Below are 13,878 nucleotides of genomic sequence, written 5' to 3'. Positions count from 1 at the left end.
ATTGATTGTGAACAAGATAGTTTTCTGTGGGTCTTGTTTATAAAAATGGTTCTCAAATGTTAATGGGTGTCAGAATCTCCTAGAACACTTTGTTAAACAATAGCTTGTTGGGCCCTACCGCCCTGGAGTTTCCAATTCATCTGATCTGGGGCATTTTGCATTTCTAACAAGTTTCTAGGTCGTGCTGATGCCACTGGTCCAGGGATCAGACTTTGAGAACCTCTGTTGTATGGCCACTCTCTCTCAAACACAGGAAGATTAGATTATCAGCCCACTTGCACTGGAGCCCATCCCATCCATAGAATGTGTGATTTTTTTTTCCCCCCAGTATAAAGGACAGTTTGGCAGAAGTGTGTGAGAAGGCTGATGAGGGTCCAGGAGCCAGAAGGACGTGTTTTATGGTCTATTACATGGTACACTAACAGCCAAGCAAATTCTTATCATCAAACTTCAGTAGACTAACCCTTTCTTCCCATGAAAAGCAGCTCTCACACATCCTCTATGAGGGTAAGGTGTGATATAAAAATAAACTTAGCAAAGAAAGAAAGCAAGCATGAACTTGAGTCCAAACCAGCCTCTACAACATACCAGTTATTTGAATGTGAGAAAATTAACCCCTATAACATTTTTCCTTTCTGTCACTAGCCCTGAGGATAATTTTGTGACTATTTCACTTTGTATTGCATGTGTTGAGAACTGGGAACAGCTGTTATCCTAACCACAGGAGGTTATCATGCCCCGCATCCTGCAAATGTGGTACCCATGATACTGGGCATGAAGTGATTAAACAATCTCCCGGAGCTTCTGGTCCCTGGGAGGATGTTTAATGGTGTGATACAGGAAGTGTGAGAGAAGCACAGAATAAGAGATCCATTTCAGCTCACACTCTAAGCTGAAAGAGACTCTTCCTCCAAATGAGTTTTAAAATTTCCTTTCCACTGCCACAGTTTACCAGAAATGCTGGTCCCTCTGAAAAGAAAACATTATCACCACCAGACGGAAGGCAGAATGTGATCAGGGTAGGCAAGAGAACTGTAAAATTATTCAGCCATTGCTTTGTTAACAGGTAAAGGAGCTAGCCTATAACCTACATGTTGGGGGGAAACAGGAGCATTGGTATGAATCAATAAGACAGTCTGAAACCATTCTGGAACAAGAACACAAGCAAATAAAAATGATCAATGAATTTTCTGAAACAAAAAAGCAGACTATCCCAACATGGCAGATGGCAAAGACAAAGATGGAATGGTTCACACACAAAAAAAATCTGTAAATCCTGGAATCAAAATTCAGACAAGCCAAAATCAGTGCAGGCACATTGATTACAGCTTGTTACTAGTTCACTAGTGATGCAGAACTGGACCTTGATGTCAGAACTCATAATATATTCTTCATCGTGGTAGGACTACATTAACATGGGATACACTCTACAAGTAGCTCTTGTTACAGATGGACTCATTCTCAAATCCATTTTGTCATCTCCATAATAGAACTAAAGAACTTTCAAATATTTTTATGCATAAATACCTGGATTTAGGAGGCTTTTGTTTAATTTTAAGGGTCAAGGTTCTGATATAGGGAGTGGACAAAATTACATCAAGGAATCTTCTTTTTAAAATGATCTACTAATGACACATACCTGTCTCTTGTGATTCATGTTCTGCAAAAACCATGAGTACTAACTTATAGTATGTGCAATTAACTACAACATTAATGGGACGCCTGGTGGCTCCATCAGTTAAGCGTCTGCCTTCGGCTCAGGTCATGATCCCAGGGTCCTGGGATTGAGCCCTGCATCGGGCTCCTTGCTCAGCGGGGAACCTGCTTCTCCCTCTGCCTGCCGCTCCCCCTGCTTGTGCTAGCTCTTTCTCTCTCTCTCTCTCTGACAAATATAAATAATTAATTAAATAATTAATTAATTTATAAAATTAAACGATAACATTAGCCCCAAAACAAAATTTTTCTAAAATCTTTATTCCTGAGACAGGAAGCTTGCAAATCCTACCCCATGTGTTTGGCTACACTTTTGGTTTTGAAAGGATTGTCAGAGGGCTGATGATGAGGGTGCTTCCTCCACCCCAATACTTTTGCTACTGCGGCTGCCTTTCTGGTACACATGATGACAAGGCTTACTTCCCATCCCAGAAAGCCTTGGAACACTTCTTGGGAGTATCGACTCTCAAAAGCCATTAAAACTACCTATGAATCTCTTCTAATTTTTCAGAAAGGCTGGATCCTAGCTTCTCTTTTATTACTTCCTTGTCTTCCCCTTCCTCCCTAATCCCTGTTTTGTGACTATTGCTGCATAAAAAGACACTCCAAACTAAGTGGTGTAAAAAGACAATGACTTTATCGTGCTCACAGACTCCGCAGGTGGAAATTCAGGAAGGATCCACCAAGGACAACTCCTCTCTGCTCCACAATATCAGGACCTTAGCTGGGGTGACCAAAGGCTGGGGGTGACGCATCAACCTCCTCCGTATGTCTGGGGGTTGGTGCTGGCTATCCAGACCTGACAGGGCTGCCAACAAGACCTCCTCATGGCTCCTTGGGCTTCCCCACATTACGGTGCTGAGTTCCAGGAGTGAACGTCCCAAGAAAAGGCAGAAACTGAATCATCTTTTATGACCAGAAGTCACATAACGTTACTTCCATGGTAGTGACAAGCCTCCCCATGTTGAAAATGAGGAAACATGAACTCCACCTCTCAACGGGAAGAGTGTCAGGGCTACCTGGCAAGAAGAAATAACGTGCCCACTGTTGGAAAGAGTGATCAGCCACGTTGTCCGTCCCCTCTTTCTGCCTGCCTCCTCCCTGCATCCCAGGAATCATTTTTGGTTCTAGTCACTATTCCCTTTCTCTCTTCTACTCCTCCTCCTCTGTATAAACTACATTTTTGTTCTATGGGTATATTATTCTTCTTTGAAATTAAGTCGTATCCCTACCACCTAGTACTCTAAGAAGTAAGTGAACATTCCATGAAAACAGCTAGCAAAATATCCAACATATAACAAGCATATATTTTTATTGAGGTATAATTAACATACAATAAAAATATTTAAGGTATATAATTTAATAAGTATTGACATACATATATACCCATGAAGCCATGACTACAATCATACATATATACCCATGAAGCCATGACTACAATCAAGATAGTGAGTATGTCTGTCACCCCCAAAGGTTTTCTCACACCCTTTCATAATACATCCTTCCTGCACCTGCCTCTCCCCTGCAACTCCAATCAACCACTGTCGTGCTTTCTATGGATTAGTTTGCATTTTCTGGGGTTTTATATAAATGAAATCATACAGTGTGTACTTTTTTGTGTGGGCATGGGGGAGATCTGGATTCTTTCACTCAGCACTTTTTGAGATTCATCCAGGTCACTGTGTGTATCAGTAGTCCATTGTTTTTTGTTGCTGAGCAGTATTCTATTTATAGATACACTACAACCTGTTTATTTGTTCATCTATCAGTCTCCTTGGGCTGCCATAACAAAATATCATAAACCGGGTGGCTTAAACAACAGAAATTAATTTTCTCACAGTTCTGGAAGCTGGAAGTACGAGATCAGGGTGCCAGCATGGTTAGGTTCTGATGAGGACCCTGTTTCTAGTTTGCCGACGGCTGCTTTCTCACTGGGTCCTCACACGGTGGAGAGAGCAAGTGAGCTCCCCTGGTCTCTTCTCATAGACACAAACCCTATCAGATTAGTGCCCCACCCTTATGACCTCAATTAGCCTTTAATGACCTCTTTACTCCAAATATAGTCACATTAAGCATGAGGGCTTTCAACATACAAATTTGGGGGAGACACAATTCAATCCCTAGCAAGTCACGTGTTGATGCACATTTGCATTGTTTGCAGCTTTGGGCCGTTACAAGTTAAGCTGTGTGAATATTTGCTTACGAGTCTTTGTACAGATATATATTTTTTCTTTTCAAAGATAAATACATAGAAATGGAATGGCTGCAATCATGAGGGTATATGTTTTGTGATGTTTAACTGCCAAACTGTTTTCCAGTCTTTTTATCATTTTAGTTCCCAAGAGCAGTATATGAGAGTTCCTATTTCTTCCACGTGCTCACCACCCCTTGGCATGGTCAGTTTTTGTCATTTTAGTCATTACAATAGGAGTATTATAGTATCTCACTGCGGTTCTAGTTTCTTTTTTTTTTTTTTATATTTTATTTATTTATTCGACAGAGAGAGACACAGCGAGAGAGGGAACACAAGCAGGGAGAGTGGGAGAGGGAGAAGCCGGCTTCCCGCGGAGCAGGGAGTCCTGTGTGGGGCTCGATCCGGGGACCCTGGGGTCATGACCCGAGTCGAAGGCAGACGCTTAACGACTGAGCCACCCAGGTGCCCCGGTTCTAGTTTCTGATACCCTAGTGACTCATAATGTTGAACATCTTTTCGTGCACTTTTTCGCTATCCATATATCCTCTTTAGTGGACTATCCAGATGTACTTGCTCATTTTTGATTGAGTTGTTTGTTCCATTATTGTTGAGTTTTGAGACTTCCTTATATTTTCTAGATATAAGTCCTTTACCAGGTACATACTTTGCAAAGATTTCCTCCCAGTCTGTGGCTTTTCATTCTCTTAACAATGTCTTTTGAAGGGCAGGAGTTTTTGATTTTAATAAAACTCAATTCATCGACTTATTCTCTTATAGACTGTACTTGGGTGTCATCTCTAAGAAATCTTGGCCTACCCAAGGTCACGAAGATTTTCTTCCATGTTTTATTTTAGAGTTTTATGGTTTTAGGTTTTAATGTCTAAGATCCATTTTGAGTTTATTTTTGTAGATTAGCAGGTTTGAATTGAGGCTCTTTTTTTTTTCTTTCTTTCACATATGGATATCCAATTGTTCTAGCTCCATTTATCCAATTATTATAACTCCATTTTTAAAAGGCTCTCTCTTTTTAACTGCTCTGCCTCTGACCCTTGTTGTGAGTTGAACTGTGTCTGCTAAAAGATAGGTTCAAGTCCTAACCCTCGGTACCTGTGAATCTGACCTTATTTGGACATAGGGTCTTTGTTCACAGATGTAATCAAGTTCAGATGAGGTCATCCTGGATTAGGGTGGGCCCTCGTCCCAAGACTGGTGTGCTCATAAAAGAGAAAGTTGGACAAAGGAACAGAGACATGGGGAGGGGAGCACCACTGAGGCAGAGGTTGGAGTGATGCTTCAAGGATTGCTGGCAACCACCAAAAACTAAGACAGAAGCATGGGACACATTCCCCCTCCGGGCCTCCAGAAGGAACCAACCCTGCCCACACCTGGATTTCGCACTTCCAGCCTCCAGAACTGTGAGAGAATAAACTCCCATCGTTGTAAACAACCCAGTTTGTAGTTAGTTATGGCTCCCCTGGAAAACCAATACTTATGCAGTACATTTTGAAAGGTCTATTTTAACATAAAAAATAGCTAAGCATGCATCCTTTACGTGCCCCTGTCATTTTGGCTGGATCTCCATCACATACACACACCAGTTTACATATTCATTAACTAACTCATTTGTGTGTTTGCCTTGTGGGATTTTTTTTATTTCGACCCAGCCACTGCACATGTTCTGAGGGAACGAAGAAGGCCTCTGAGGAGGCCCGTTGTCTGGCAGGCCGCGGGTGGCAGCCGCCCTCTTCAGCTGACTTGGCAGCCTGTGAGCAGCTCTCCCAGCTCCAGGCAAGGGGGTAGGGAAGAATGAATCACCAGATGGCTGAGAAGAGACACTTCCATTCATATGACCCCACTGACGTGGGTGGTGCAGAGAGTTGCAGAGAATGGAGAGAGGCGTGTTGCTTGCTGACAACAGCACTAAGTGCCCACTGGTCCTCATGCTCCCCAGTAACAGGACAACGTTCTGAGTGGTGTCCCACACTCTGCTGTCATGTGGAGCATGGGTGCCATACCAATGAGTTCCCCTGGGCTTGACTCTGTAGGTGAAGAGCCGCACTGCAAAGGGAAAAAAATTCACCTTCAAAGAGCCGGCCGCCTGGTTTCCTTCTGTCCCTCCCACTGGATATTCCCTGGCCACCCCAGGAAGCTGATGTAGTCCTCTGCATTTCCCTGCCAGGCCCATATGTAGTGACAGTCACTCATCCTAACTGCTATTCTTCACAAGCCTATTGAGGTGCCCTGACTCTCAGGCCTGGTGTTTACCCCCATGATTAGCCTCATCAAGCACAAATGTTTACGTTTGCCGATGACTTCTTGGGACTTTGACCAATGAACTATCTGATGGTCAGTGCAAGGTGAGATTCTTAAAGGAGGGACATTCCCTGAGGATGAATATTACTTACAGCCAAGAGGAGACACAGGTCCTCATGAGCATGCTCCAGGCTGACTGACATCACAGCTGCTGAGCTGCGGAGTTTCAGAAAAAGAAGGGAGAAGGAAACGGCCAACTATTGAGCACCAACAGGAACACAGGTACTGTGTCTGGTGCCTTCACACAAAGTATTTCCCACACATTGAAATATAAGTAAAGTACAGACCTCAAATCAGAAAAGGAGATAAAGCCTTGTATGGCACACTCACCTTGCACACTGATGCCGTTGGTTCCTCTGGGAATTAGAACACATAGTGAGCTCGGCACACATTCTTTACCATGGGTTATTGATATCCCTTGTACACCTTACGCCTGGAGGATTGTAGGCTGGCCTTCACAGTGGGCAGTGAAGCCAGGTGAGGACGGCTGACATGAGTCATCTGAGAAATACTGAGTAATCATGCTTTCCAAGTTCCAGTCTTGTGTTCTTTCCCCAAACCATGATTTCACTACAGATGTAAGAATTTTTTAAAAATAGATGTCATTGGACAGGACGTCATTATCAGGGACCTTATATAACCCAGGTTAATCTCCTGTCAAAGGAGCAATTTCCGGAGGACACTGGCAGGCAGCCATATTTACCGTGTGTCCCGTACCTACAAACTGGGTACAAATTCTCTATAAACTCAAAGCCACTTACCCCATCCAGACTCCCACATGGATCTAAGCATATGCCATGTACACCTCAGGCACATTGGGCAAACAGATTATTTATGGGACTTGGCAGAGAAGTCTTCATCGGGGTTTTTAGTCACAGTCTCTGTGACAGCACCCACTGTGACAGTGAACAGGTAAAGTGAATAATAATAATACATCCAACTTGGAAGGTCAAGTCCTGCTCATATTTCTAATTATTAAGTATACCATTATTTTTTTTTAAAGATTTTATTATTTATTTGAGAGACAGAGAGAATGAGAGAGAAAGCACATGAGATGGGGGGAGGGTCAGAGGGAGAAGCAGACTCCCTGCAGGGAGCCCGATGCGGGACTCGATCCAGGGACTCCAGGATCATGACCTGAGCCGAAGGCAGTCGCTTAACCAACTGAGCCACCCAGGCGCCCTTAAGTATACCATTATTGAGAGCCTCTCTGTAGCAGAGTCTCCTACTGTGGAGACTGTTCATTATTCAAAGCTGTTATTTGTTGCAGACATACAACAGCACAAGTGGAAATGGCTCTAGTATAATCCTTTTCTTTGTGGTGGGGGGGGAGACAAAGTTTTTTTCTTGAAATGGAAGTGGAGTGCTTGTTTCTCCTCATTTCATTTCCATGCCCTCCTCACTGTTAGAGTTCACTGGTAAACTTGAGCCTCGATTAAAAAAGAACTTGATTAGGGATCATCCTTTAGCAACACCTTAATTGGTCTGTTGCCCTCCTATCTAAACACCTTCTTATGAGGGAAAAGAAAATGATGGGACTCTCCCATTTTATCTCGAAGAGGAAAAAAAAAAAACCACAAAAAGAAATTTCAGGTCGCAGAAATAGGAACTCACAGCACAGAAGAAGTCCCTATAGGCTCCCACTAACCAAACATAGACTAGGCTCAAAAACGTTAACACAGGAGAAACGTGACCATCTAAATGAGGGTCATATTAATTGTATTACTTGACCTTCCTTGGCCGAGTTTTCTAATAAGGCCTAAATGGATCAACTAGATAAATAGCAAGCTTAAGTAGATAGGTTATTTTTATATCTTCTCTATTAACCAGCACACTTGGGAGCCTAAATTATTGACTAGTAATCATAAGACTACTCAAGGGATGACTATATATCCTTTGTCCTTCTGTTTTTAAGTCTTTGCTTACAAATGGCATTATTACCCACCGCTGTGTCCTAAGAGTTTGCTCACCAGCATACTCAGTTCTTTGGTCCAAGTTCCACACCGCAGAGGGGGAGTATATTCTCCCTCTGCAGAGTGAAAGGAATGGTGATGTCAATGTATAGTAACCGCAGAGCTGAAGAAAGAAAGCTGCACCTTGATGTGGGAGAAATTAGGGCAGTTCACATATATTCCCATTCTCCTCCTTGCAGGCACACCGTAGGGTCTGCACTTCTCTACCTTTCAGAGTTAGACCTGGACATGGGCCTGCACTGAGCAAATGAAATAGGAGCAGGAGTCCTGATAGCCAGTGTAGGATTTGCCACATTCCCTGTCCCTGCTATAGTGATTTTTAAAGTCTATGCCAAGATGGAGCCTCTGTCAGCTTAGGTCTTTGAGTGGCTGTATTAAGTAGGGTCCTCCTGCTGGCTTGTAGCCAGAGATAGAAATGAGAGCTGTCTCAAGACAGAGACATCAACTTTTGTGGAATTAAGCCACTGAGATTTTGGAGTTACTTATCAGCGAAGTATAAGTTTGCCTATCCTAACTAACACAACAACAAAAATTGATAACTTCTCTTAAGAAGAGAAACTAACCAACTGGTATACCTGTTACAACTAGAATGATGACATCTGAGGCCTCATCAAGAAGGCAATGCATGTTCCCTGTTGTTGTTTTTTTTTTCTACAAGAACAAATTTCATTGACCAATTTACCTTCTTCCATTTCTCCTCAAATTAGCAGTACAGTACACATTTTCAAGATTAAAGGCATAAAATAGCACTGCACCCAGAGATGGACAGGCTCAGAGGCAATGTAGCCACGTGACAATGCAGCTGTAAGCCAAAGGATGCTGAGGATTGCTAGCAACCACCAGACGCTAAAAGAAAACAGATGCTCCCTTCAAACCCCCAGGAAGGAACCAATCCTGCCAATACCTTGATTTTAGACTTCCGGCCTCCAGAACTGTGAAAGACTAAATTCCTGATGTTCTCTGCCACCCAGTAATAGGCACTTGGTCACGGCAGCCCTAGAAAATGAATACACTGACCTTAGCTGTACTTTCTACCATTCCTCAGTCTGCTTGGCATTTTTATGAGTCTTTACACAATGGTCCTGCACATACCTGTGTTTTAAACCTTGATGCTTTCCAGGCCACTTCCCGAGTGAAGTAAAAGAGGGCATGAGGGCTAAACCCTTCTTTCACCAAATAAACCCTACCACGCAATGTCTTGTTCATCCTTTACTCCCTCCTCCAAGACCTTCCCAGAACCTAGCACAGCACCTGGTTCTCCAAAATATTTGTTTAGAAAATTACAGAACAAATATTGGATATTACTCCTTATTGCGCCTCTCCTCTCATACTAAACAGTGATTTAGGACAACTGAATTACTGTCTGTTAGTGCTGGCTCACTTCATGGCCAATTACCAAACAATAAACTGGGTCACTTTGGTAGCCAATCTGAATCAGTCCATCCATACATAGTGCCAACTATTCCATGGTCCATTAATGTCATTTTCATCAATGATTATATCAAGTCAAGCAAAGGAACAGCCCATCACCAGGGCCAGGCTTGAGTGCTTGAAGTAACAAACCATCATTAATCACCGAGGGCAGAACAAGAAACCTAAGATTTAAGAGGCAAAAGTAAAAGTTAATCTGAAAAACTGGGATTCCATGTTTATATGGCCATGTCATCAATGATTGTGTACACATACCTCATTCCTCAACAGAATTTCTGTTTATTCATTTGTTTTGTCTTAATGAGTTGGCTCACAGGTAAGATATCTGCTGGCTTCCATATACACTCGACTTTCTTTCCAAGCATAAGGCAAAGCCAATTTTCTCATTCTGGCTGGGAAGGAATACTAATTACCTTAAGACCCAGCATATTTCAATCTCGTGAGGACTGAGTTTCACCGTATTAAAATGCCACCAACACACAGATTTCTGTCTCACACACAGAGAAAGCCAACTGAAGGTCTTCCCCCAAGCCACTTAATGCCTGGGAGAATCTCCAGTCAACTTTATCATTTGAAACCATATCCCTTACAGGCAAACAAATGGTCCTTAAAGCCTCCCTTTCACCATTAATCTTCCCAATTTGTGGCATTTGGATGATGTTTTAATTAGCTCAGCTGCTTTATCATTCCCTTAAGTATCTCCAGGTATCTGCTGGCTTCCTCCGGGTCTCAGGAAAACGGCCCCCTTCCCCAGAGGTGGCTAGGAAATCTATATTTGCTTTCAAAGTTCTATGACAAGCAGTTCATTTTCTTATTTCCTTTCCACAGCTAGTCATTAAATGTTAAAGGCCTTAGCAAATTCTTGGTGCCCTGATCCACAGATCTGAAACGGGAAAATCAACTGAAAGCTAGACTGTGGAGGTTCCTGTACCCATCTCAGGACCAGACCGGTCACAAAGGTGGAGTAGCTGACTGTCTACTCTGGGTTCCAGAAAGGATCTCAAACTTCTTCGTGTTCCCCTCTGTGCCCAGATCCTCTCTGAAAATGCAAGAAACCTGAGAGAGCTAAACCACCTTTATGAAGACATCTTTTCCCATTGTAGCATTGATCAAGGTACTGAAGTGACAATAATTTCTGTAAAGCCAGGGGAAAAAAAGGCTCTGATGGTGCCAGAGTAGGCACAGAATACAGAGCCAGAGAGGATCCAGAGAGCACATGATAGAATCCATGATCTCTGATCAGACAAAACATTGTTATCCCCACTTCAGAAATAAGACAACTGAGTCCTTTAGAATTAAGAATGGTACCCTGTTGAACAGCAAGAAGACACTAGATCCTTGAAAATGTGTATGACTAGAGGACAGAAGAGAACAGAAAAGGGCAGTGGAAAGGTGCCAAATCCTAGCTGGCTCCTTCATAACTGTGCCCAGCATTTTCTCCACTATGTGAAAATGCCAGTGCCACCCGTGAAGGTGACACATTAAACCAACACCAGTAATGGCTCTGAAGAAGCAGGATGCGAGAGAGGGGAGTTTGCCTGAGGGAGGGGGTGCCAGGCCCAGGAGACACAGTGGTGGGGATAAGAAGCAGAGTAGAGAGCCAGGGACATTGAAGGCTCTGGATATCTGGCTGAGAAACCTGAGAAATGGGGAGAGCAGGGGCACCTGGGTGGTGCAGTCCCTTAAGCGTCCAACTCTTGATTTTGGTTCAGGTCATGAGATCCAGGCTGGGCGTAGAGCTTGCTTAAGATTCTCTCTCTCCATCTCCCTCTGCCTCTCTCCCCCCTGCCCCACCCCTGCTTGCTCTAAATAAATAAATAAGGAGAACAAAGACAAAGCTCACTTCTTTGTTGTTTGGAAGCTGGAGCTAGCCCTGATTTTATTCCTACTTTCAGGATAGATTGACAAGTAGCAGAGGGAGTGGCCAGAAAGAGGTTAAAGTAAGGTAGAAATGAGCAAAGCTGGAGCTTTTCTGTGTAAAATCCAGTGTTCCAAGACTTCTACAGCCACGTTCCAGGTCAGAGATCTACACCTGCACCCTGGACCTGATCCCCACTATGGTGGACATGGCTATGGATCTGCTAAAGAGTATCTGTCTCTAAGTAACAGAAAAGCATACTAATGGCGGCCTAAGCAAAAATTTCTTTTCCTCACAAACAAGAATTCTGTGTCACCTTGGTGACTCAGGGGTGTCAGGGCCAACATTGCTGCAATTCGCAGGTCACAAGATGGGCACAGAAGCTCCGAGGAGCAAATCTCACACTGTGTTCAAAGGCAGGAAGCCGAGGACAGGGCTAGGTCAGGTTCTCCTCTGTACCTTCCCTTACCAGGGAAGAAAAATCTTTCCGGGAGGGTCCCAGCAGATTTCTTACGTTCTTGTTGACCTATGGGACATTCCACAGTCCAGATTAGGGACTGTGCCCAGATTCCAGAAAATGAAGAGATCCCCTTCTGAAGCCTGCCCAAAGAGGTTGTCCCTGCTCCTTCCCGTGAGCCTGGAAGATGGGGGTGGTGCCTTTGCAGGATCTCTAACTTCTATTGTTGATGGATCCACTGAGGATCCACTGATTCACTCTACCCTCGGAGCAGAGCTGTCAAGACCAGCAGAAGCAGGAGACAGCCCAGACTGCCATAGAGAGAAAAGCATGCATCCCAGGCGGGCATCCTGTCCAGATTTAGAAGCAAGGACTAGCCTTCCCCAGAGGCTCCTTTGAAACTGTTAAAAGTTATAATTAGATTTTGTGCTTCTACTAAGCCTTTCATCCCAGGAGCTCAGGGCGCTTCCCCTCATCATCTCGTTAATCTTCACACCATTCGAGGCAGCCGGCATCTATTGTCATCTTTATTTTCAGGATGAAGGAACTGAGATGTAGGTACAGTTTAATGACTTGCCAGATGTCATATGCAGCCAGCTGGGGACAGGACCCGAACTGATGGGTGCCCAACTACCCCAACTCAGTGAAGGCCCTGGGCAAGTCCACAGAGGTCATTTACTTACCCAGATAGCATGAATCCCGAAAGGTGACTCGATGAGGATGTCAGAGGTCTGGGCCAAAAGGCAAGAAGAAGAACCTTGGGCAAGCCACTCGCACTTTCTAACACTTTCCTTATTTAAACAATGAGGAGAGTAACAGCTACCCCATCTAATTCATTCAGCTGTTTTAAAGAAAAAACACATGTTTCTAATGAAACCATGTGAGCTAGGACATTTTGTAAAATCTAAGTCAGTTGAAGGAGTTGGTAGAACCAACATTTAAAATCAGCCTGCTGCTTCTGGCTTACAATGACAATCCTAAATTGCAACCAGCCATTACACAGAACTCTTACCAGATGATCAAGAAATTCCCTTTTGCCAGTCAGTTTACTAAGAACCTATTTTCAGCACATACTGTATGCAATATGCAAGGTGGGATACGGGCGTAACCAGGATGTGACCCACGTCCTCTAGGAAATACAGTCTGGTGGAGAAGGCAGACAAAGGAACCACTTATTTCACTGGGAGGCAAAATGAAATATAAACGTATAATGGACAGGAAGGTCAAAAGGCGGAGGTGGGGAGAAGAGGCAGAGGCGGGTCGGTTCAGCCAGTAGGCTGGAAGAAGGTGAAATGGCAACAGGAAGCCGTGTACAAAAGCTAACACAGAAAAAAAAAAAAAAGTCCTTAGCTCTTCTTTTCTTTCTCAGGGTCCATCATTCTCTCCTCTGGGAAAGATGAATTCAGGGTGGTAAAGCGGCAGAGGCTGAAGGTTGGGTTCGCCTTTTTTACAGCGGTGGGCAAGCCTGTTTGCAGAGAGAACATTTCCTCCGCGCGCTCTGGGCGCGCCTGTGTCTGTGGCCATTCTTATTTTTGGACACAGGAGGGCGCCTCTCCTCCTCTGCTAGTTTCTTCTTTGCAGCGAGCGCCGCCGGCCTCCCAGCTACATTTGGCAGACAAGGGGCTGCATCTCCAACACCTGCAGCCTAGAAGCACTGCACCAACAGCTGGGGAGCCTGGAAGACGGGGTCACAGGCATGCCCAGCTTCCAACATTTTATCTGTTTTAAATGAGCCAGGACAGGTGTTCAAAAGCAATGTACACTCTAAGGACAATAATCCCTAGAAAACCCTCAGGGAGCCCTATTGGAAGACTGTCTATAGGAAAGAAAGAAACAGATTCACTAGGAGGTGGAAATAGTTTCTCTAGCTTTGGCAGAGAGGTCTCCCCCATCCCAGGCTTAAAATAAGGGGGTAACCAATTGGCATAGCAGGACGCTG

The 13,878-nt window shown here is 44.0% G+C and overlaps 1 long non-coding RNA gene across 1 annotated transcript in view; it reads right to left on the bottom strand.

Annotated features, from left to right (window-relative positions):
* Nucleotides 1-12,963, bottom strand: part of LOC141373715 (uncharacterized) — a 67,574-nt gene extending 54,611 nt beyond the window's left edge. The window contains exons 1-2 of the long non-coding RNA XR_012379991.1: nt 12,623-12,963; nt 9,098-9,189 (exon numbers count right to left, since the gene is read on the bottom strand). This is a non-coding gene — a long non-coding RNA (uncharacterized lncRNA). The remainder of the gene's footprint in view (nt 1-9,097; nt 9,190-12,622) is intronic.
* Between the last annotated feature and the right edge of the window lie 915 nt (nt 12,964-13,878).

The sequence above is a fragment of the Callorhinus ursinus genome, unplaced genomic scaffold, assembly GCF_003265705.2.
Source record: "Callorhinus ursinus isolate GAN/ISIS: 27379988/994484 unplaced genomic scaffold, GSC_fseal_2.0 scaffold11, whole genome shotgun sequence".
NCBI classification, from domain to species: Eukaryota; Metazoa; Chordata; class Mammalia; order Carnivora; family Otariidae; genus Callorhinus; species Callorhinus ursinus.
The sequence above is the reverse complement of the archived record's forward strand: the minus strand, read 5'-3'. Positions and strand labels throughout refer to the sequence as shown.